A 24,723-nucleotide genomic window follows, 5' to 3' on the forward strand; every position below is an offset into this window, starting at 1 on the left:
CCATTTCCCTTGGGCAAGTTTCACCTGAGAAGAAATCTCCAGTCTCCTGCCTGGTGGGTCCATATCTGGCTGCCTGCTCCCTGGGAGTTAAGCTAGGGAAAAAACTGGTGGGCAATACAGGGATACTACAAAATGGGAAAATCTTTTGGGGGAAAAAAACCCCTATGTTCAAGACCAGTGTGTTTGGGGGACTTCCCTGGTGGTCCAGCGGTTAAGAGTCCACCTTCCAGTGCAGAAGACGCGGGTTTGATCCCTGGTCAGGGAACTAAGATCCCACGTGCCATGGGGCAACTAAGCCCACACCACAACTACTGAGCCCACGTGCCACAACTAGAGAACCCACGTGCTGGAACTAAGACCCAACGCAGCCAAAATTAAAATAAATAAATATTAAAAAAAAAAAAAAAGACCAGTAAGTTTGCTGGGTAAGGACCTCTGGATATACAAGGTGTCCCTGTTTTAATAACTGCTAATATAAGTGTATGTTTGAAAGACAAATACAACGTGTATCCTTTATGAACCCCTCTTAGTTTGGTCGTCTCTGGCCACTGTAAGACTAACACTTGCACCTCTAATCTGAAAGAGTACACTGTACAGAGCCCATGTGTGTGTGTGTGTGTGTGTGTGTGTGTGTGTGTGTGTGTGTGTGTGTGTGTTGAGGGGATAGGACGGTGGTGGTGGAGGGGGGAGCCCTTTGGGAAACAATTCCATTCATAGGAATCCTGGGTCTACTTCCTTACAACCTTTAGGATTTTGTGCTGATGAGTATCGTTTCAGTGGCCTGTTTGGCCTCTATAAAGCTCACAATTGTTCCTTTTTCCCTTTAACTGGGGATCAGATGTGTGGGAAGATTTTGCTTTGAAATGTTTTTATTCCAGCAAGAAGGCTCAGTTTTAAACACAAAATGTACTTGTATTAGCCCTGTGCTCTCAAACTTCCAAAAAGAAGGTCTTTTATAAATTTGCTGAATTCTCTGTGAGCTTGTGTTTATTAAGTCCCACTGTTTGCAAACTACTTTGCCATGACATACACATCATTTTAAAACAGGAAGTTAGCTTTTAATCATTAGGCTGAAGTCAAGTGCTTCAGAAAATAAAAAGGCTTCAAGCCTGAGAATTTAACATGACAAAAGTCACAACAGGAAGGTAGGTGACTCTGGCTTTGCCTCTTCATTCAGTCTTTGGGTTTGTTCATTGTTTGCCCACTTCTTACATACCTATTTTGTGCATGGCCTCATTTACACTCTGGTCTACACCAATCAAATGAGCTACTCAGTCAAAATGTAAGAACTCTGTTAATACATAGACTTCCTATGTACAAAGATAGGAAAAGAGGCCTTATTTTCACTGCTGTAAAATACACCATTGTGTGAATGAACCGTAATTCATTTACTAATTCTCTTGCTGATGAATGATGTTTGGGTTGTTTCCAGATTTTTCTATTACAAGCAATGCTGCAGTGAACAACCTAGCACATCCCTCCCTCCTAGCACATCCCTTGCACACATGTGCAAGTTTCACTCAGGCAACAGTTCTCAAAGTGTGATCCAAGGACCCACAGGGGTCCGTGAAGTCCTTTTAGGGGGTCCGTGAGGTCAAAACTATTTTCATAATAATTTTCACTTTCATTCTGTCAGGCATAGGCAGAGGAGTTTTCCAGAGGCTGCATGATATGTACCTAATTATCAGAAAAGGCCATTAAAATACTCCTACCAAAAAAGAAAAAAAATACTCCTACCATTTCCAATTATGCATCTATATGAGGCTGTCTTCTGTTAAAGCCAGACAGTAAAGAGATTTGCAAAATGTAAACAATGCCGCTCATCTCCCTAAATTTTCAAGCATATATAATTCTTTTTCATAAAATATGTTGTGTTAACATGTACTGGGTTTCAATCGAAAAATGGGCAAAAGACCTAAATAGACCTTTCTCCAAAGAAGAAATACAAACAGCCAACAGGCACATGCAAAGATGCTCAACATTGCTAATTATTAGAGAAATGCAAATCAAAACTACCATGAGGTGCCACCTCACACCCGTCAGAATGGCCATCATTGAAAACTCTGCAAATAACAAATGCTGGAGAGGATATGGAGAAAAGGGAACCCTCTTACACTGTTGGTGGGAATGTAAGTTGGTGCAGCCACTATGGAGAACAGTATGGCGGTTCCTCAGAAAACTAAAAATAGAATTACCATATGATCCAGCAATCCCACTCCTGTGCATATATCCAGACAAAACTCTAATCCAAAAAGATACATGCACCCCTATGTTCACAGCAGCACTGTTCACAAGAGCCAAGACGTGGAAGCAGCCTAAATGTCCATCGACAGATGAATGGATAAAGAAGATACACAATGGAATACTATTCAGCCATAAAAAAGAATGAAATAATGCCATTTGCAGCAACATGAATGCAACTAGAGATTATCACACTAAGTGAAGTTAGTCAGAAAGAGAAAGACAAATACCGTATGATATCATTCATATGTGGAATCTAAAAAAATGACACAGATGAACCTATCTACGAAACAGCAACAGGCTCATGGACATAGAGAACAGACTTGTGGTTGCCAAGGGGGAGAGGGTTGGGAGAGCGATGGAGTGAGAGGTTGGGACTAGCAAATATAAGCTATTATATATAGAATGCATAAACAACAAGGTCCTACTGTATAGCACAGAGAACTATATTCAGTATCCTATGGTAAACTATAATGAAAAACTATTAAAAAATGTATATATATGTATAACTGAATCACTTTGCTGTACAGCAGAATTTAACACAATATTGTAAATCAACTATACTTCAATTAAAAAAAAACATGTACTGGGTTTATTTTAAAATTAGTTAATAAATATTTTTAAATGTGTCAATTTCTAATATAGTAAATATCAATAGATGTAACCCACATAAACAAAAGCTCTTTGGTATGGGATCTCCAATAATTTTTAAGAGGATAAGAGAGTCCTGAAACCAAAAAGTTTGAGAACCACTGCCCTACGGTACAGACCTAGGAGTGGAACGAATGAGTTGTGGGGTAGGTGCATAACCAGCTTTAAACGATAAATCTCATAATCACTAAACATTAAATTTTATTTGATATTATTTATATAGAAGCACCCCAAAACACAACAAAATTAAAGTATACATAGCTCAGAAATGCATACATATTTGCTAAAACTGAAAACAAAAAATAGAGGCCAATGTTATGCTCAAAATACAGGCTAGGGCTTCCCTGGTGGCGCAGTGGTTGAGAGTCCGCCTGCCGATGCAGGGGACACGGGTTCGTGCCCCGGTCCGGGAGGATCCCACATGCCGCGGAGCGGCTGGGCCCGTGTGCCATGGCCGCTGAGCCTGCGCGTCCGGAGCCTGTGCTCCGCAACGGGAGAGGCCACAACAGTGAGAGGCCCGCATACCGCAAAAAACAAAACAAACAAAAACGAAAAAACCAAAAAACCCCTCCCTCCTGTGTATCAGGGTTTTGTTTTCTGTGCACCATCTTCTTTGTGTTTAATCCTCACAACAACTCTGTGAGGTGGGCACTAATACCTCCCATTCACAGATGAGGTGTTTGAGGGGCAGGGAGGGTAAGGGGTTACCCAAAGTCATGCAGGTGGTAGGGGATGGTGCCTGGGATGCTAGAACCCAATTCTGTCTGTCTCTCAAGGTGATATCCTTTCCATTATAGTGCGTCACCCTTCTGGGCCTCCGTTTCCCCTTCTATAAAATGGGAATAACATCTATGTCCCAGATTCGTCATGAAGACTAACTGCATAACGGAGCACAGTGGCTGACTCTCCTCCTTCCCTGCCCTTCAAGCCCCAGGTGCAGGGTCAGGCCATACCCTGAGATTGCTCATCTGCACCTCTCTGGGTCTGGCTATTCTCAGCTACTTTCAGGACAGGAACCTATCCAGAGAGGGCTGGGCCATGAGTTACACGGCTCATTTCACATCATTAATGCTCTCATGTTTCTGATAGTTACAGTGTTTGCCTCACTGACCTTAGGGGGCGCCCACCTTCCTCTCTCCCTCCCAGCCTCCCTCCTCTATTCATGCTGATTCACACCCAGGCCCAGCTCATACCATGGCTCTCAGTAGAGACTGTCATTTTTGACTTGATTCAAAGCCAGTTATTCACCACAGGCAGTGACTACGAGAAACCACGGTGGACTCACAGAGCAATGAGCTAAGAGAACCCCCGCCCCACAAACTATGGAAGGGGCCCCTAGCACTGCGCCTGCCTCCTCTTAGACACTGTGGCGTCAACCGAGCTGCATTTAAAGGGCCAGTGGCTCTTGTTTGAAAGGCTGGTTAGTCATCTACCTGTTCGTTTTGGTTTGATTCTATTTAATTAGATTTAATTCCTTTCAACAGTTAAGTGCCAGATGCTGGGCAAGGCTAGTGTGTTCAGCCTGCAGAAGCTCGGCTCCCCACAAAACAACTTTGTTAGGGACTTAATTCCAGAAATGGAGTCTAATTCAGATATTTTAACTAGGACGAGATGGAATGAGAGGGAATTGGAGGCTATGTGAGTTTTATTATTGAGGAGTCTCGTTCTCTGCCCATCATACTGAGACTGAGTCCCCCTGACACCGAGTTCCCCTGTCGAGTTTATGATTAACCTCTCTATCCAAAAACTTATTCCCTTTCTTGTCCCACATTTGGTCCTCTCAGGATTGAGGAGTATCAATGAAAAGGGGGACTGAAACCAAGTAGGACCCTCCTGGGTACAAAAACCCCTTAATGCCCCCATTTATTGTTTGGAGAAAAAGACTTTAATTGCCTAGGCCTTCCCTGAGTTCCAAAGAGCAGACTCAAATGACTAATTAGGGAAGACAAAGGGATGCGGAAACAAAGGAAAAGCGGTTAAACAAGAAGAAGTCATGATAATAGTTCAGCAATGAAACTATTATCTTAGTTCCTTGTCCCAGTTCTTCCACAAGGGATATTCATAACAATCTGATACCTATCTTTGAGTTGTTTTGCAGGAACCAAGACCCCTCGTCCCCGCAGTCACCTACCCAAGTGGATGGCAGCTCCTACACATTGAACACAAGCACGTAGACCCCAGACTGGTTGGAACCAGAAGGCTGATGATTGAGATTCCTGAAGCGTCGCCCTGCTACCTCACCACCAACCAATCAGAAGAAAGTCATGCACCCTGCAGCCCTCACCCCAAATGTGGCCTTTAAAAACCCTTCCCTGAAAGCTATCGGGAAGTTCGGGTCTTTTGAGCACGAGCTGCCTGTATGCCTTGCCTTGACCTAAGTTCAGTTCCGTAATAAGACCTCTGAGCCTCACCAGGGAGAGGAATAATTCATTCACGTCTCACCCCTCACACAGCAGAGCCAAGTTACCGACACCAGGTTGTCGTGAAGGAAAGTACAGTGTCTACTGCAGGCACCGAGCAAGGAGCATGGGCAGCTCATGCTCAAAAGACCCAAACTCCCCAATGGCTTTCAGGGAAGGTGATATCTGGGGTGAGGGCTGCAGGGTGCGTGAGTTTCTTCTGATTGGTTGGTGGTGAGAAGGTAACAGGGTTATATTTCAGGAATCTCAATCATCAGCCTTTTGGTTCTAACCAGTCTGGGGTCTACGTGCTTGTGCTCAGTGTGTAGTCGCCACCCTCCACGTGGGTTGGGGTGAGGGGTGTCTCAGTTCCTACAGAACAACTCAAAGATGTGTATCAGATTATGTATAGCCCTTGAGGAGGAACTAGGACTCTTTTATTGCTGAACTATTATCGTTACTTTTCTTGCTTAACTGCATTTCTTTTCTTTCTGCATTCCCTCTCTTCCCTAATTAGTAACTGCTTGAGTCCGCTCTTTGAAACTCAGGGAAGCCCTAGGAGACTAAAGCCTTTTCTTACAAGCAAGAAACGGGGGACATGGAGGGGCTTTTGTACCCGGGAGGGCCCTGCAAGGTCCTGCTCAGTTCCAATGCCACAGAGAATTGTTCCTACAGTGTAGTTTAGAAACGTGTGTTTGTGCCACTATGGAGCTGGAAAAGGAAAACCAAGGGAAAAAATGTAAATCAAGGGGGAAAAACAAACATAGTTAAAGCTGTTCCGGCCAACATTCTCTCAACTGGAAATGTCCAATTCTGACATTCTGGTTCACACCTTGAAAATACATACTCATCTATTTTTTTTTTTTATTTGCATTGTATCTTCTTTGCTGTGTGCAGACTTTCTCTAGCTGCGGCGAGCGGGGTCTACTCTTTGTTGCAGTGTGCGGGCTTCTCATTTTGGTGGCTTCTCTTGTTGCGGAGCACGGGCTCTAGGCATGCAGGCTTCAGTAGTTGTGGCACACGGGCTCAGTAGTTGTGGCACGCGGGCTCAGTAGTTGCTCCATGGCATGTGGGATCTTCCTGGACCAGGGATCGAACCCGTGTCCCCTGAATTGGCAGGCGGATTCCTAACCACTGCGCCACCAGGGAAGTCCCCATACTCATCTCTTTTGACTGAACAATATTGATCACAAGACAGTATGGGAAGAGTGAAAAATATCAAGGTTAGTTGGTAAAATGCAAGAGAAACTATACATGTCAGCCATTCCTTAGGAAGAGAGACAAAGCAAGATGAAAAAACCCCAGCAGAACTGAAGAATGTTTACATTTTGCAACCACAAATGTGAAGTGAGCTCAGAAGCCAGTGGGAGTTTAACAAAATAGAGTTAAGGTCGAGGTGGAGGCTGCTCTGTGCAGATCCCCCTCCTGGTCGCCCAGGCAATGAGACATTGCCTTACAGTAATGAAATCATATTGAGAAGAAACCCACAAGCACAGGAGAATTTCTGGGTCTACAGACTTGCTGTTTCTCCCTCTGACTTTGGCCTAGTAAAGGTAGGCAACAGGTGAGGTAGTTGTGTGTATGTCTTTTACTCACTGGCACCATTGCCTAGGGGAAACTTCAGGAACCCAGGACTGCAAGTATCAGGGTAACTCCCTGGAGGGTGCCTGAGGGGCTTGCTTAGATCAGAGACTTACACCAGCCCTATCATTCAGGAGGGGTTAGAGAGAGAAGGGGCTGAGTCCACTCATTAGCTGGCTAATAACTCTTGAGTTTGTCATGGAGATGTCATGGAGAAGAGAAAATGAATGAGATGACATCCATGTCCCCAAGGTGAGGGGAAAGCAGATGCATGTACACAATTAGCTGTATGAAGCCACATTGAGGTGTGTGAACAAAGCACTACAGGAACCCTTTTCCTCTTTGGTATTCTTTTCCTTCTACAGGCCATGTTTTTACAGAAAAAAAACTTAGCAAATAATAAGCAAAAGGAAAAAATTAGAGTCATTCTATATTATACCACCCAGAAAGGACTAACATTAACATTTTAGAGTATACCTTTTCAGACCTTTTTCTTATGCAAATATATGCATGGGTTCAAAACATATATATGTTCTCTCTATATATAGATAGATATTTTTCTAAGACAGAATTATACACCATATATAGGATTTTACCTTTTGGCATCACGGTGACAATACACCGTGAATATCTTTTCAACTAACACGTATATATTGGCATCAACATATTTAATATCTGCATTGCATCCACTATTTGACTTTAAAATAATTTAGCTAATAATAATAAGGTGGAGAGATGGGGGTTCCTGTCCTTCCCCTTGAGTCAAGTGAGGGGGGCTCCAGTGGCAACATTCAGAGAACCTGATACGTGTTTCTTACAGTTTTGGGAGCCAGCGTTGGTGTCAGATCCTGCCTAAGAGCCTAAAGGACAAATGTAGGGTGGCTAGCAGCTGATAGACAAGATAAAGGAGAGGGACTGTGCTGGGATCAGCCTCTAATCCCAGAGTTGCCAGGTGAGGATGCAAGAGCGTTTCCCACGGACCACACACTGGAAAGAAACAAGTTGCTTGGTGACTGCATCAACATAAAGTTTACAGTGGATAAAGGAGCTCAGACTTTATTTCGATGCTACTGAGGACCCACTGGGAGGCTGAGATGGGGAATGACGCTGTCAGAGCCTGGCTGTAGGAGATGCATCTACTAATTATGTTTAAGGCAGCTGGAGACGGGGGAGACTAGAGGACAGGAAGTCAGTTCAGAGGCTGTTACTAAAGTCTGAAGACAATGTTCCCTCCTTCCAGGGGAGTTAGCGGATCGGGTTCAAGTCTGGTTTCTACCATCGATGAACTTGGATCCCTCACTTAACTTTCCTGGGCCTCAATATTCCACCCATAACAAGGGGATAAAAGCACCCCAAGGAGGGCTTCCCTGGTGGCGCAGTGGTTGAGAGTCCGCCTGCCGATGCAGGTGACAGGGGTTCGTCCCCTGGTCCGGGAGGATCCCACATGCCGCAGAGCGGCTGGGCCCGTGAGCCATGGCCGCTGAGCCTGCGCGTCCGGAGCCTGTGCTCCGCAGCGGGAGAGGCCACAGCAGTGAGGGGCCCGCGTACCACAAAAAAAAAAAAAAAAAAAAAAAAACCGCCCCAAGGAGTGATGAAAATGCTTTGGAACTTGCTAAAGGTGATGGCTGCACAGTCTTGTGACTGTACTAAATGCCGCTGAAGTGTACACAATTATAATACTTAATTCCATGTCATGTGCATGGCACCTCAATTAAAAGGCAAAAAAGAAAATAACACCAAGAGTTGTTGTGAAGATTGAGTCTGGTGGGTTAGTTTGTATAGTCACCCTTATGTGGGCCAACATGAAACTAGCTTTCTTCCCATAATTACATTAACCCTTCTTGGTCCAGATCCCTCCACAGTCTCAGAGCCAGCAACTTATTTGGGTTCCCTTAAGGTTTTCCAGGCTTATAGTTCAATCTGGTTATTAAAATCTCAGTCACGGTGCAGTTTATAATTTCAGTGCCATTCCTTCTCCACACAGAGGGTGTCTGTGCCAGCCTAGGCAGCGTGAGGGCTTGGCAGGAGACAAACGGTGGTTGATTACAGCGGGAGGTTGCATAACTGGTTCGCAGTAACTTTGCTGGGACTTCCCTAGCCCGAGCCATCACCATCTGGCTCCTGGCCACGGCCTCATCTGGCTGCTGCCGGGAGTTGGGGGGGCAAGGCTCTCCACCTGCTTCTGTCAGCGCCGCACTGAAGAGCTGGTCGCCCTGCAGGTGCTGTATGAGGTTTCCTTGGGCAGCATTCACCCCGGCCGCACCACGGAGGACCCCAGAGAGCAGCCAGGTCTGTTGGAGGTGGAGGACTGGTTGTCCCTCATTCCAAAGCTCTTCTCAGTGCCAGCTCGGCTGGGTGACCACTTGGCAGCCTGAGGCTCTCCCCTCCCCTTCCCAACCAGCCAACTAATGTCCAGCATCCTCTTTTTTTTTTTTAATTTTTAAATTTTTAAAAAATTTTTTGCGGTACGCGGGCCACTCACTGCTGTGGCCTCTCCCGCTACGGAGCACAGGCTCCGGACGCGCAGGCTCAGCGGCCATGGCTCACGGGCCCAGCCGCTCCGTGACACGTGGGATCTTCCCAGACCTGGGCACGAACCCGTGTCCCCTGCATTGGCAGGCGGACTCTCAACCACTGTACCACCAGGGAAGCCCCAGCATCCTCTTGAGAGTCCTTCCCTGTGTCCTCCTAGCTCCTGGCCCCCCAGCTACCTAGGGTGAAGCCACTCTGCCGAATTCTAATCCAGAACTTGTTTTTTCACTCGCCACTAGTTAAGAGACACATTTAAATCTCCTCCCCGCTGGCTTCGTGCTCGATTTTTCATTGATTCACAACTAACGTTTTCTTTTGGGGACTTAACGAGGACAGATGACAGGCATGGTTGATGGCTCCTCCTCATGTGTCCCTGGTCCTGTCACAGTCATTACATGACAGACTCTAGGAAGACAGTCATTGAAGAAAAATGGATGGCAGAGAGAGAGAGAGAAAAGTCAGTCTTAACTTTTGTTCCCAAGCCAGCCCTCGTCAGCTGAAAGCACACCCACCAGCCTCTGAGATGCTTGCTGGCCAGCACCTTAGACCTTCTGGCTCTCCTGAAGGGAGCTGCCACAGGAAGACGGATAAAAGAGTTAGGGCTTTTCAGATCGGAATGGAAGAGGCTGAGAGGCCCAGCTCAAGCCCTGCTCCTGGCAGCTAAGGCTAAAAGTGCCTACGACACCAAAATCATAGTATAAGAAATGGCAGTGCAGTAACCTCCTCTTTCTCTTTTCTGCATAAAGAACTCCTATCTATCTCTCCAAGCCCAGCTGAATACTATCCTTCTGGGCAGCGTCACCCACACACCAACAGGCAGTCAGGACTCCCTCTTCTGTGGGCCCCATGGGGTGTGCCGAGGGTCCATGAAGCATCAGATGTGGAAGGGCCGAACGATTAGCACAGTGCCCTTCCTCTCTCCCCTGCGGCAGTGTCCCTGTGAGGGTCCCTGGACAGCATATGTGTATGCGAACAGGTGTTCTAAGCTACAAAGCACCATATTAAAAACCATATTTATCTGGCTGGGTCTTATTAGTTGCTTGCACCTATTCCCAAACTGTGAGCTCTCTGATGACAAGGATGCTTTATTTATTTATTTATTTTTTAAGTGTAGCCTCAATACCTCACCATGCTGGGCACAAAAGTAGGCACTTGACAGATGTGCCGGGCAGAAGCTGCCTTTACACAGGCCCACAGCCTGACCAGGAAGGCTGGCACCTGGCTCTTCGGAGCAGCACAGCCATTAGCTTGGCCTGAGCTGAGGGTCTGGCTGCTGCTGCTTCTTTGGAGACTCCTGCAATCCCGTTTGGCTTCACCTGCTCCCAGGCGGAGAGTTGCTACCAACTCCTCCAGACTCCTGGCAGCTTCCCCCTGCTCACCCAGCGCTTGATTGTGGCCTCTCTCCTCACCTCCTCCTCCCACCCCCTGGCAGCATCCCCAGCACTGACCACTGCGTGACTGACCCAGGGTTTGTCTTAGAAGGCCAGCCTTTGGGCCTCATGTGTGGCTCAAAACCCAGGAAATTTATCTCAGAGCTAGAGAGAACACCAATGATGTGAACTGATGGGTCAGTGGTGGTGGAAAGAGCAGGGGCAGACCTGGGGTCGCATCCTGGCTCAGCTGCTAACCAGCTGTGTGGTCAGGACCAGCTGCTGAACTTCTTAGAATCTCAGTTTTCTCTACTGTTCATGGAGATTAAAACATACACACACAAACACCCCAGAACTCACAGGATCACTGTGAAGAGTAAATACTGTGACACACACTAAGCCTCTGGCCTTGTGCTGACACATGGCAGATTCTCAGTAAGTGTTCGTTTCCTTCTTCTCCTCCTTTCAGCTAAGGCTTTTCCAAGTCTAAAAGTCCATGAGCCTTTGAAACACATGTTCTCATGTTAAACTATAACTTGGGAAGTTTACCAAGCTGCTAGAAAGTTTATCTTCCCAGAGGAACAAGGATCTCAGGTGACAGAGACGACCTCTGCGTCCCACGTTCCCTGCAGCTCAGGAGAGGGTGCTGTAGGAGATCAGAGCTCACACACCACACCTGACCGAGGAGAGGAGAGCAGGGTCGGTTCGCAGAGAATCAACAAGTGAGCGAAAGCTCGGGAAGCCTGGGAACGACGGTGGAGCTGAGAGAGAGAGGGCAGTGACCCGAGAGCAGATGAGTCTGTGCGCAGCTGGGAGCAGAGGGCTCAGCCAGGGACGCTCTGCGCTCCTGCCGCCCAACACAGGCTCCCAGGGAGACAGCAGAAGGAGGCAGCAGTAGCCTCGGCCTCCTCTTCAGACGGGGGAAATGGCAAGATTTTGCAGACGCCGAACTTAACAGAGGGGTGGGGGAGGAGCGGGGGACCAGTAGAGTCAACTCGCTGCTCTCCCTATGGGCAGTGGTCCTGAGAGCGATCCCAGCACCAGCAGCGTGGGCATCACCTGGGTTTGTTAGCGATACAGATCGGCAGGTCCCACCTCAGACACCTCAACACGGACTCAGCCATCTGTGTTCCAATAAGCCCTCTGGGTGTCGCTGATTCTTGCTAAGGTTTGAGAACCGTCGCCTTGGGGGATGCTTTTAGTCATTTACCTGAAACTTCCTTCCCATTTCGAAGCGGTGGGAAGTGGCACAACACTGGAATGGTCGTAACCTTTAGAGACAAGAAGGTCTGAGTTCAGATCCAGACTCTGCCCCTAAGTGGCTGTGTGGCCTTGGACAAATCCATCAATCTCTCTGAACCAGTTTCCTCAAGCATAAAATATCTACCTCTCAGGATTAAGTGGTTAGGTTTGGAGAGAACATGCAGAAAGCATTTAGCAGAGTGCCTGGCACATAGGAGCTGCTCATCATCATCATCATCACTGTCATCAGAACCACCCTGACTACGAAGAGGCCCTGGCATGAGTCAGGCCACACGGGGACCATCTTGCTCCGTGAGTGTTTACTACGCTGCTCAGAATGCCCCTTGGTGCCACTTGTTGCTGGGCTGCATCCTCATTAGGCGAGGAGTGACTTAAAGACAACAATTCCTTTCAAATTTGATGAGAAACAAATATCTAATTCAGATATACCAAATGAAACGCCAAGGGGAAAAGCCACTCTCGTTACAATATAACCCAGCCATGTTCCCACCCTACCCACTTCCCCTTTCCACTTAGAAAAGTCCCTTAAGCACACAGTAGCACCTGGCAAATATTTGTTGAATGTTGAATGAATGGATTGGCTCAATTTGATTCGAAAATGCCCAACTGTTGTGCAATAAAAGGAACTGAATTTGTGGCCAGGCCTTTAGCCTCCTGGGGTGGAAACATGGCAGAACCGGCCATAACAGTCACTTGGGTAGCCCACTGGAATCTTGGGAAATCAGGGACTGAAGGGACGGGAGAGACCACGCTGGCCAGGACAGGGAACGGAGGTGGTTTTCTGAATTTAGCGAAGGCCTTCCGCTATGAGATGGCTAGTGGCCCTCCATCCCCTGCTGTACGCGTCAGTGTCTGCTCCACCCACTAAGCCTGCTGGGGGCTTGCCCATGCTGGAGAGTCAAATGTCCTGTGGCCTCTGCAATGCAGAGCAAACAGGAATCAGAGCACCAAAACTGGTGTGCCAGTTTGCTTCCCCATGGGTTGGGGGGTGGGGGGAATGTACATATCGCCCTTCTCGTTTTGTCCAAAGGGCTATCATTTGGGCCTTTGGCATCTTCTTTCACTCCCCAGACACTGCACAAGTCACCTGTGGCCTGGCTGCCATCCTGCTCTTCTCCATTTATCCTCCCCTCTGTCTCCAACATAGATCTTATCTTCCACTCCCTGCTTGCAGAATAAAGTCCCAACGCCTTGGCGGGGCATTCATCCTTTGCAATTTGTCCCCAACCTGAATGTCCAGCTTTACTGCCCTCGGCCACACCTAACTTCTGCCTGCTAGTGCCCTGCTCTCTCATACGTCTGGCCACTGACTGAAGGGCCTTTCCTCCTGTTGTCTGCTTGGAGGACTCTGACACCTCTTTCCAGAACCTGTTTAAATGCAGTTTTCTATGAAATGGACCCGCCAGCACCTAGCGGCTTCCTGAATACTTTCCTAAGTCTTTACTTAGCCTGGAAGTCTCCTTTTCCAACCCACAAATTCCTAGTGTCCTTTAGGACACGGCTCTAGTATTGTTTCAAAAATTTTTTTAATTTTTTTTTTTTTTTGGACATAGTTTCAAACTTAAAGCAAAGTTGCAAGCATAGGACGAAGAATTCTTGTACATCTTTCACCCAGATTCCCTAAATATTAATATTTTCCCACATTTGCTTTTACCTTCTCCTCATTCTCTCTCACCCTCCCCCCGCCGGGTGTATAATTTTATTTTTTTCTGAACAGTTTATGAGTTATTTTCAGACATTATACCCCTCTACTGCTTCAATGTGTATGTTTTCTAAAACCAAGGAAATTCTCTTACATAATTAGAGAATAATTATCAAAGTTAGGAAATTAACTTTGATACTAATTATTATCTAATATACAGATCTTATTCAGATTTCACAAATTATCCCAATAATGTCCTTAATAGTAAAGAAAACTCCCAGATCATCATTGCATGTAGTTGTTATGTCTGTTTAGTATTCTTTAATCTACAACAGTTCCCTGTTCTTTTTTTTTTTGGTCTTTCATGACAATTGACATTTTTGAAGTATCTAGGCCAGTTATTTTGTGGAAAGTACCTCATTTTAGGTTTGTCTGATATTTCCTTACCTTGGGTTCATGCTGTGCAGACTTGGCCAGGGTAGCCAGAGGTGATGCTGGGTTCATCTCAGGGTATCATATCAGGAGCTGTATGATGTCACTTTGTCCCATTTCTGGCGATGTTAACATCGGTCAGTTGGTTGATTTGTTGATATGTCTGACTCCTCCCCTGGCCCATGAGGCCCTTCTCAAGGTCAAGGAGGAACTCAGCCTTCGTGGCAGCTGGTACCTGAGGATATGGAGATATAGGGAAGTGAGAAGCACACACCAACTGATCCCCTCCCATGTGCCCAGCTCTGTGGCCACTTCTCATCTAAGCCTCACAGCAACCCTATAATTTAGTAGTTGTGCTCATTTTACAGTTGTGTTCAGAGAAGATGAAGAACTTGCCTGAGGACACTTGACTGGTAAGTAGCAGATCCAGATTCAAATCCAGGTCTTCCTCTTCCCATAACATTTAGGCACTGGAGACAATAGATGGTCAACAACACGACTGGATATTTTTTTAAACTTAAACAGAAAAATCTAACACCAAGACCATTGGAAAACTGAATACCCTCCTACATCAATGAGGATGCTTTTTATTCATTTATCCCTTCAACAAATATTTATGGTGGGTCTGCTATGTACCAGGCAGTGTCATAGATCATACAGATACAGTAGTAAACAAATAGCCTACATTCTAGTGGGACTCTGCAAATACCAGCAAATCCAGCTAAAGTGCTTGAACAATAACAAGAAAGCTAGTAGTAGAGCACCTTCAGGGTTGATTCATTCAGTAGTTCAAAGATGTCATGGCTAAGATTTTCATTCTCTGAAATTCCCTTAGCTTTCCCTTTGGGGATGCAAGATGTTTGCCTTTAGTTCTTTTTTTTAAAATAAATTTATTTATTTATTTTTGGCTGTGTTGGGTCTTCGTTTCTGTGCGAGGGCTTTCTCTAGTTGCGGCGAGCGGGGGCCAGTTTTCATCGCGGTGTGCGGGCCCCTCACTGTCGCCTCCTCTCTTGTTGCAGAGCACAGGCTCCAGACACGCAGGCTCAGCAGTCGTGGCTCACAGGCCCAGCTGCTCCGTGGCATGTGGGATCCTCCCATACCAGGGCTCGAACCTGTGTCCCCCTGCATTAGCAGGCAGATTCTCAACCACTGTGCCACCAGGGAAGCCCTTGCCTTTAGTTTTAAGCAAGATATCCTCAAAGGAAACAAAGGGGATGTTCCTGTCATGGTCCCTTTAGATGGGAAAAGAAAGCCTTGCTATAATCTTCCCAGCCAACTTCCCTTCCACCTCCCCGGCCAGAACTACATCGCCAGCTGATGCAAATCCACCCCTTGGCCAGAGGGATAAGCTGCCATGTCTGGCTCAGGGAATCTAGATTTGCTCTGCTACCATCCAGATCACCTCCAGGTTCAGCCTTCCCCAAACTACTTCGTTGTCAGAAGAGTAGGAGGAGAGTGAAAAAAAACCCTGCAATTTTCTTCAAAGAAGCAAAGAGGGGGAAAGGGTGTTTCCCTCATTTACAGAATATTTACAGACTCTTGTCTTGTTTATGCAAATACAAGTTTGTGTCATTGCTATTCCTTATAGAATCCTCCCTCATGATCCACAGGTTATCGGTTCCAGCATCCCCATGGATAGCAAAATTCGAGGATGCTCAAGTCTCTCACATAAAATGAATTGACTTTGGAACCCACAGACAGGGAGGGCCAATTGTATTCATTATATCAAGTTCTACTTCATTTTCCTTTACTAAGTCATGTAATGTCTCTCTTTATCTATCCGTGTCTCTTGTCTCATTCCAAAATAAGGTCCCTTTTTGTAAAGGTACAGAATCTTAGCCAGGGGAGGTTTAAAAATATTTAACAACTGGTTCTAGGATGTGTACTGACCACTGCATAGTGTAGGGTCCTGGAAGGTCCTTCTGCACCAGGCAATCACATTTAGTTGATGGATGGGGAGATCTAGGAAGACCCTAGTGGAGGGGTCAGGGAGGCTGGGGGGGGGGACACTCAGTCCCTACTATTTGCCAACTGATATGGAATTATTTAAGAATTTTTTAAAATTTATTTTTTATTGAGGTATAATTGATCTATAACATTAGTTTTATGTGTACAATATAACGATTCGATATTTGTATACATTGTGAAATGATCATCATAATAAGTCTAGTTAACGTGTGTTACCTTACTTAGTTACTAGTTTTATCTTTTTTTTTTGTCTGGTGATAAGAACTTTTAAGATCTACTCTCTTAGCAACTTTCAAGTATGCAAGACAGTGTTAGCAACTACAGTCACCATGCCATGTGTTACATCCTGGTGACTTATTTTATAGCTGGAAGTTTGTACCTTTTGACCCCCCGCACTCATTTTGCCCACTGCCCCCAACTCCCACCTCTGGCAACCACCAATCTGTTCTCTGTGTCTATAAGCTTGGGTTTTTTGTTTTTGGTCTTTAGATCCCACATATGAGATCACATGGTATTTGTCTCTGTCTGATTTATTTCACTTAGCATAATGTCCTCAAGATCCATCCATGTTGTCCTATACCCATGTTGTCCTAAATGCCAAGATTTCATTTTCTATGGCTGAATAACAGTCCATTATATACATATATATATATATATATATATATATATATAGCATCTTCTTTATTCATTAATCCATCAATGGATATTTGGGTCATTTCCATGTCCTGACTACTATAAGTAATGCAATAAACATGGAGGCGCAAATATCCTATCAACTTAGTGTTTTCATTTTCTTTGGATATATCCGCAGAAGTGGAATTGTTGGATCATATGGTAGTTCTATTTTTAGTTAAGGAACCTCCATACTGTTCTCCGTAGAGGCTGTATCAATTTACATTCCCACCCACAGTCCACAAGAGCTCCCTTTTTTCCACATCCTCACCAATACTTATTTCTTGTCTTTTTAATAACAGCCATTCTGATAGGTGTGAGGTGATATCTCATTTTGATTTTGATTTTCATTTCCCCAGTGATTAGTGATGTGAAGCATCTTTTCATTGGCCACCCGTATGTCTTCTTTGGAAAAATGTCTACTCGTATCTGCCCATTTTAAAATCAGATTGTTTGCATTTTTCTATTAAGTTGTACGAGTTCTTTAAATATTCTGGATACTAACCCCTTATCAGATATGTGATTTGCAAATATTGTCTGCCATTCAGTAGGCTGCCTTTTCATTTTGTTGACTGTTTCCTTTGCTGTGCAGAAGCATTTTAGTTTGATACAGTCCCACTTGTTTATTTTTGCTTTTATTGCTTTTTCTATTTTAATGTCCAGTATGATAGTGCCCGTGTGATGTGCTGGACATCGGCTCCAATCTTCACAATGACCATTCTCAGTGTCAGTGTAATGACTACAGCAAAATCCTCCCAGCTTCTGCCCGTGGTCAGGCATTTGGGCCACTTCCAGTTTTAAATGCAATATGAAGCTCAGATCTAAACATCTCTGTATGCACCTTTGTTTTATTTTTTTATATTTCAAAATACATAAAATGTATATATTTATAAATACATATTGCATATTTTTGTTTCCTTGGAACACATTTCCCAAAGTGGTATTTCAAGGTCAAAGGGTAGGATCAATTTGATAATTTGCATGGTGATTTGAAAAGCATTTAAGGGACTTCCCTGGTGGCACAGTGGTTAAGAATCTGCCTGCCAATGCAGGAGACATGGGTTCGAGCCCTGGTCCGGGAAGATCCCACATGCCGCGGAGCAACTAAGCCCGTGCGCCACAACTACGGAGCTCGTGTGCCACAACTACTGAAGCCCACGTGCCTAGAGCCCGTGCTCTGCAACAAGAGAAGCCACCAAAATGAGAAGCCCGCGCACCACAACGAAGAGTAGCCCCCGCTTGCTGAAACTAGAGAAGGCCCGTGTGCAGCAACAAAGACCCAACACAGCCAAAAATAAATAAACAAAAAGCATTTAACTTAGCAGAAATTGTACGGTAGACTTGTTCACAAAACTTCAAAAAATGAAACACTATTTGTTGATTACTCCTGACAAGTATAAATGGTGGAAATTAATAATCATTAGGCATCATTATGCAGAAATTCCCTTCCTTAGTGCAGGAACTATATTTCTGGTTAAGAAGTTCTTGCAATTGATTAGAATTAAAATTGGGAAATAAGCAGACTTTCAACAACAATAAATGAATGAATGAATAAATAGCATTTAACCAAAGGTTTAGAAACATCCTTGCCTACTTTTTCAGACTACTGTTGCCAGGGGACCGGAAGGCACATGGTGTAATGTAAAGAGGGTGGGCAGTGGAGTACGGAGAGCTGGGCTCAGCTCTGGGCAATGTTACTCTACTAGGGGTTGGGGACTTGGCAGTCTCTTAGCTTGTCTGGGCCTTGGTTTCCCCAAGTGTAAAATGGGGGAGATGCCATCTCTCACAGCACCAGGCACAGCAGGCACTGATTGCCTCCATCTGTTCCTGACTTTGGCCTGAGGCCTGGCCACCCTTGTCACGCCCTCACCATGGGCGGACTCTGAACGTTGAACTGTCAAAGGGCCCTTCGCCGTAAGGAAGCGCGTAGGCTGCCACCTCCTGGTGTAAAGAGTTAGTGTCCAGATGACTTTGGGGATCAAGCTGCTCCCCCTTGTGTCCCTGTGAGGATCTGCCCCAAGGGTGAAGCTGCCAAAGAAAAGGAAGGTTCTTCCCACCTAGACTGGCCCTGGTGTCGGTGGTGGCTTTAAAGTGATGTCCTCCTTTTGCCAGTGCAACTCTGGGGGAGAGATGATGCGGGGTTTTGAAAAGCTGCCTGTAAAGGAAGCTGTTTTTACTTCTGGAGACTGTGAAGGTGCTGGTAAAGGCATCTTGGCAAAAGCAGGAGGCCTTTATCAGTGATTTATTAAACCCTGTTTAGAAAGGCTGACAGCAGTGGTCAATCAGCCCACAAATACTTACAGAGCACCTACCACGTGCCAGACATGTGCTTTGATAAACAACCTTGAACAAGACAGGCAGGGTCCCTGCTCTCCTTGTCTAGTGGGGAAGTTTAGGAATAAGATTCTTTTTTAACTGATATACTTTCTTCTACTTATTTAATTGAAGACAAAATGACATCTAAGCTGAAAAACTTAAAACACAGTATTTCACCTTCCAAACACTGTAGCTATTTTAATTTCAACACCTTCCAGCCCTTGGACACTTGTGTGCACATTTTTACAGAGCTATAATCATAACACCTGGTATTCTGAAGTTAGATACGTTTCACTCCCTATAAACACTTCTCTATGTTGCTACTTGATCTTCATAATTATCCTTACAGCTCTATAAGAGACAAGTGTGTACCTATATCATAATCTATGTAGCAAGTCCCCTAAGCTTAGACTCATAATATTTTTTCTTTCTTTTCTTGCTATAATAGATATTGCTGATGTTAACTTCTTCATGCAGATTTTTATTGCATTCCTTCTCAATGATCATGAATATGGTTCACCCTATGTGTTGCCATATTGCTTCCCAAAAGAGCTGTTACTAATTTACAATACAACGCCACCAATATTATATCCATGAGTCACTTTTGCTGCAACATCAGGTACACTGAATATTGTTGCTTTTACACATTTTTGAGAATTACATTTTTTTTTTTTTTTTTTGCGGTACACAGGCCTCTCACTGTTGTGGCCTCTCCCGTTGCGGAGCACAGGCTCCAGACACGCAGGCTCCAGACGCGCAGGCTCAGCGGCCATGGCTCACGGGCCCAGCCGCTCCGCGGCATGTGGTATCTTCCCGGAACGGGGCACGAACCCGTGTCCCCTGCATCGGCAGGCGGACTCTCAACCACTGCGCCACCAGGGAAGCCCGGTACTTACTGTTTTAATAACTGGGTTAATAACTCCTAATGGAATCTTCCTAAGAAAGCTCAGCTGCTTCAGAATCTAAAGTGCGTGCAAGCCTCTCCTGCTGCCCAGAGCTACAAAGTGAGAAAAGAGATTCTGTGACCCTTGGTTGTGCTTGACTCGGTAATGGAAATGACATAATTTCCCACTGTTTATGAAAAAGAGTTGGACATCAGCCTAGGTTACAATAATGCAAATGAAAATTATGTGACTGGAGAGTTAATTTGTTTCCTAGTGACTCTGAAGAAATACAGAGTGCCCTTGAGGTTGGAAGGGTCCATGGTCCAAACCCCTGGCCCGGAGAAGTGAAGTGACTTGCCTAAACTCACACAGCAAACTAGACCCCCAGCTACTGACTCCCCTTGCATCTTCCCTGTGTCCTGAATGTAAATGAACCTGTGATTCCCTCCTTCCTGACCCTCCCCTACCCCCTGCATGGAGATTGGCCACTTCCCAGCCTGGATGATATCTGGAGCACAGCTCTGGGAATGCTTTCTGTGCTGGGAGTTAGTTTCCTTTTTCTACATAGCTTCCAACAAGAACTCCGGGCCTCTCCTCTCTAACTCAAACTATTGCACCATGCAGGGTTCTTAGCAGTAGTTAAAATACTTTTCCAGAGCACAAGTCCTTCTTCTGAAAGAAGACAGCAAATGTTAGAAATGGGACCTGTGTGAGGGTGAGCTATTCTGACTGTTGGTAAGGCTTTTTGGTTTAATATATCACTACTTTTTTCTGGGATGATTAGATGACGGGAAATAACATTTCATTAACACATACCCTGTAGTAGGCACTACCTCATTTAATTTCTTAAAAACACCTATGGAGTAACAGATTTGGAAAGGAGGCTCAGAGAGGTTAAGTAACTAATTCGACCAGCTCCCAAAGCGAAGATGTCACTGTCTCACTGATTCTCAATGAGGAATGGAACGGCCAACCAGAATCACCTGGGAGCTTTTTCAAACTACTCATATATATTTCCCATTGAGAACAATTGCACCCTATAGGGCCATCTGTAGGATCTGTGTGCCCAGGGTGCCATCCCACAGATGTTCAAGCCTGGACAGGTGTCAACAAACTCATGACGTATTGTAGTCAGCACTCTGCCACTGTGGGTCCCGCATCCGCCAATACAGAGGGCTGACTGTACTTTGCAATTTTATATGAGGGACTTGAGGATCCGCAGATTTTGGTATTCCTGGGGGGGGGATGGTGGTTCTAGAACCAATCCCCTGCAGATACTGAGGGTCAACTGTAGTAGGCGGGAGATAGAAATCCATGTAGAGGGGCTGTAACAAAGACAAGGAAAATGAGTGTCTGGAACAATTCCTTAGAGAAGAAGAAATAGAAGACTCCTAATGATTGGGACACAGGGGAATATAACTCAGGACCAGAGAAGAGAGTAGTCTTGGAAGGGGGGTGCAAGGGGGCAGGGCCCAGGGCAGGCTGACCCATTCCCAGGAAAGATGTGGTGGGAGGGAGGTGCGGTGCAGGACTTGGGGCAGAATCTCTGTCTACCACACTCAACAGAGAGGCAGCAGCTGAGGTAAGAGGAGCACTTGACCAGGAGTTCTTAGACACAATCCTGGCTGTGTGTCTTCAGGCAAGTCACATTACCTCTCTGTGACATGGTTTCTTTCTCTTCACAATAAATAAAAAGGTTAAAAATAACCTTCTCTGGCTACCTCTCAATGGCATTATGGGAACTGACAGAGTTAACTTATATCAAAGTTTTTATAAATTGTGAAACACTGTGAAAAATTCACAGAGGGGCTACTAGGGTATAGCAGTAAGTTCTAATTCATTGTCATGCAGAATTTCAGCCCCTCAGATTGTTCTTTGCTATATTTTATTGGCAGCATTTGTGCAGTAAAGCCTGGAAAGGGGAAAGCCCCCTGTGTTAGTGTCCCCTAATCTTCTTGTACCTGCAGCCCGGCTAGTATGAATTTCAGCTACATAGAAAATACCTTCTGATAGTAGTCTGACTGCCCTTTAAAAAACCCAGGTCTTGTTCTTAAAAGAGAGGATTTTTTTTTTTTTGGCAAAAAGTTCACTCATACAAGAATATATATATAACATGTAAGTACAATTTAAAGAATAATAAAACAAATTGCATACTAAGCTTAAGGAAAAATGTCACCTGCAATGCTCCCACTTATCCTTTGCTGCTGCATTCTCTTCACTCTACTGTCCTCATTTTGTGTTCATCATTCTCTTGCTTTTAAGAAATAGCTTTACTGCAATCTACAGATTCAATGCAATCCCTATCAAACTACCAATGGCATTTTTCACAGAACTAGAACAAAAAATTTCTAGAGAATCAGACTTTGAAGGCTAGTGGGATTTGACTGCAGGACTTCGACAGGACTGCGGGAAACAGAGACTCCACTCTTGGAGGGCGCACACAAAGAAGTGTGAGCATCGGGACCCAGGGGAAGGAGCAGTGACCCCATAGGAGACTGACCCAGACCTACCTGCTAGTGTTGGAGGGTCTCCTGCAGAGGCGGGGGGCAGCTGTGGCTCACCACAAGGACAAGGACACTGGCAGCAGAAGCTATGGGAAGTACTCCTTGAGGTGAGCTCTCCCAGAGTTTGCCATTAGCCCCGCCAAAGAGCCCAGGTAGGCTCCAGTGTTGGGTTGCCTCAGGCAAAACAACAAACAGGGAGGGAACCCAGCCCCACCCATCAGCAGTCAAGCCAACTAAAGTTTTACTGAGCTCTGCCCACCAGAGCAACAGTCAGCTCTACCCACCACCAGTGCCTCCCATCAGGAAACTAGCACAATCCTCTTAGGTAGCCTCATCCACCAGAGGATAGACAGCAGAAGCAAGGAGAGCTACAATCCTGCAGCCTGTGGAACAAAAACCACATTCACAGAAAGACAGACAAGATGAAAATGCAGAGGGCTATGTACCAGATGAAGGGACAAGATAAAACCCCAGAAAAACAACTAAATGAAGTGCAGATAGGCAACCTTCCAGAAAAAGAATTCAGAAAAATGATAATGAAGATGATCCAGGACCTCAGAAAAAGAATGGAGGCAAAGATCGAGAAGATGTAAGAAAGGTTTAACAAAGACCTAGGAGAACTAAAGAACAAACACCTAGAAGAATTAAAGAACAAACAATCAGAGATGAACAATACAATAACTGAAATGAAAACTACACTAGAAGGAATCAATAGCAGAATAACTGAGGTAGAAGAACGGATAAGTGACCTGGAAGACAGAATAGTGGAATTCACTGCCACAGAACAGAATAAAGAAAAAAGAATGAAAAGAAAGGAAGACAGCCTAAGAGACTTCTGGGATAACATTAAACGCAACAACATACACATTATAGGGGTCCCAGAAGGAGAAGAGAGAGAGAAAGGACCCGAGAAAATATTTGGAGATTATAGTCGAAAACTTCCCTAACATGGGAAAGGAAATAGCCACCAAAGTCCAGGAAGCACAGAGAGTCCCATACAGAATAAACCCAAAGAGAAACATGCCAAGACACATGGTAATCAAACTGGCAAAAATTAAAGACAAAGAAAAATTATTGAAAGCAGCAAGGGAAAAACAACAAATAACATACAAGGGAACTCCCATAAGGTTAACAGATGATTTCTCAGTGGAAACTTTACAAGCCATAAGGGAGTGGCATGATATATTTAAAGTGATGAAAGGGAAGAACATACAACCAAGATTACTCCACCCAGCAAGGAACTCATTCAGATTCCACGGAGAAATCAAAAACTTTACAGACAAGCAAAAGCTAAGAGAATTCAGCACCACCAAACCAGCTCTACAACAAATGCTAAAGGAACTACTCTAAGTGGGAAACACAAGAGAAGAAAAGGACTTACAAAAACAAACCTAAAACAAGAAAATGGTCACAGGAACATACATATCAATAAGTACCTTAAATGTGAATGGATTAAATGCTCCAACCAAAAGACACAGGCTTGCTGAATGGGTACAAAAACAAGACTCATCAATATGCCTTCCACAAGAGATCCACTTCAGACCTAGGGACACGTACAGACTGAAAGTGAGGGGATGGAAAAAGATATTCCATGCAAATGGAAATCAAAAGAAAGCTGGAGTAGCAATACTCATATCAGATAATATATACTTTAAAATAAAGAATGTTACAGGAGACAAGGAAGGACACTACATAATGATCAAGGGATAAATCCAAGAAGAAGATATAGCAATCATAAATATATATGCACCCAACATAGGAGCACTCTAAACATAAGGCAACTTCTAACAGCTATAAAGGAGGAAATCGACAGTAACACAATAAGAGTGGGGGACTTTAACACCTCACTTACATCAATGGACAGATCATCCAAAATGAAAATAAATAAGGAAACAGAAGCTTTAAATCACACAACAGACCAGATAGATTTAATAGATAGATTTAATTGATATTTATAGGACATGCCATCCAAAACCAGCAGATTACACTTTCTTCTCAAGTGAGCACAGAACATTCTCCAGGACAGATCACATCTTGGGTCACAAATCAAGCCACAGTAAATTTAAGAAAATTGAAATCATATCAAGCATCTTCTCTGACCACAATGCTATGAGATTAGAAATGAATTACAGGGAAAAAAACGTAAAATACACAAACACGTGGTGGCTAAACCATACGTTACTAAATAACCAAGAGATCACTGAAGAAATCAAAAAAATACCTAGAGACAAATGACAAAGAAAACACAACAATCCAAAACCTATGGGA

The 24,723-nt window shown here is 44.8% G+C and overlaps 1 protein-coding gene across 1 annotated transcript in view; it reads right to left on the minus strand.

The window, feature by feature from the left end:
• The window catches only part of USP3 (ubiquitin specific peptidase 3), a 215,956-nt gene that overhangs the window by 115,867 nt on the left and 75,366 nt on the right, over positions 1 to 24,723 (minus strand). The window contains exon 3 of the mRNA XM_032621502.1: positions 14,127 to 14,346. The gene's annotated coding sequence lies outside the window, so the exon portion shown is untranslated. The remainder of the gene's footprint in view (positions 1 to 14,126; positions 14,347 to 24,723) is intronic.

This window comes from Phocoena sinus, chromosome 2, assembly GCF_008692025.1.
Source record: "Phocoena sinus isolate mPhoSin1 chromosome 2, mPhoSin1.pri, whole genome shotgun sequence".
NCBI lineage: Eukaryota > Metazoa > Chordata > Mammalia > Artiodactyla > Phocoenidae > Phocoena > Phocoena sinus.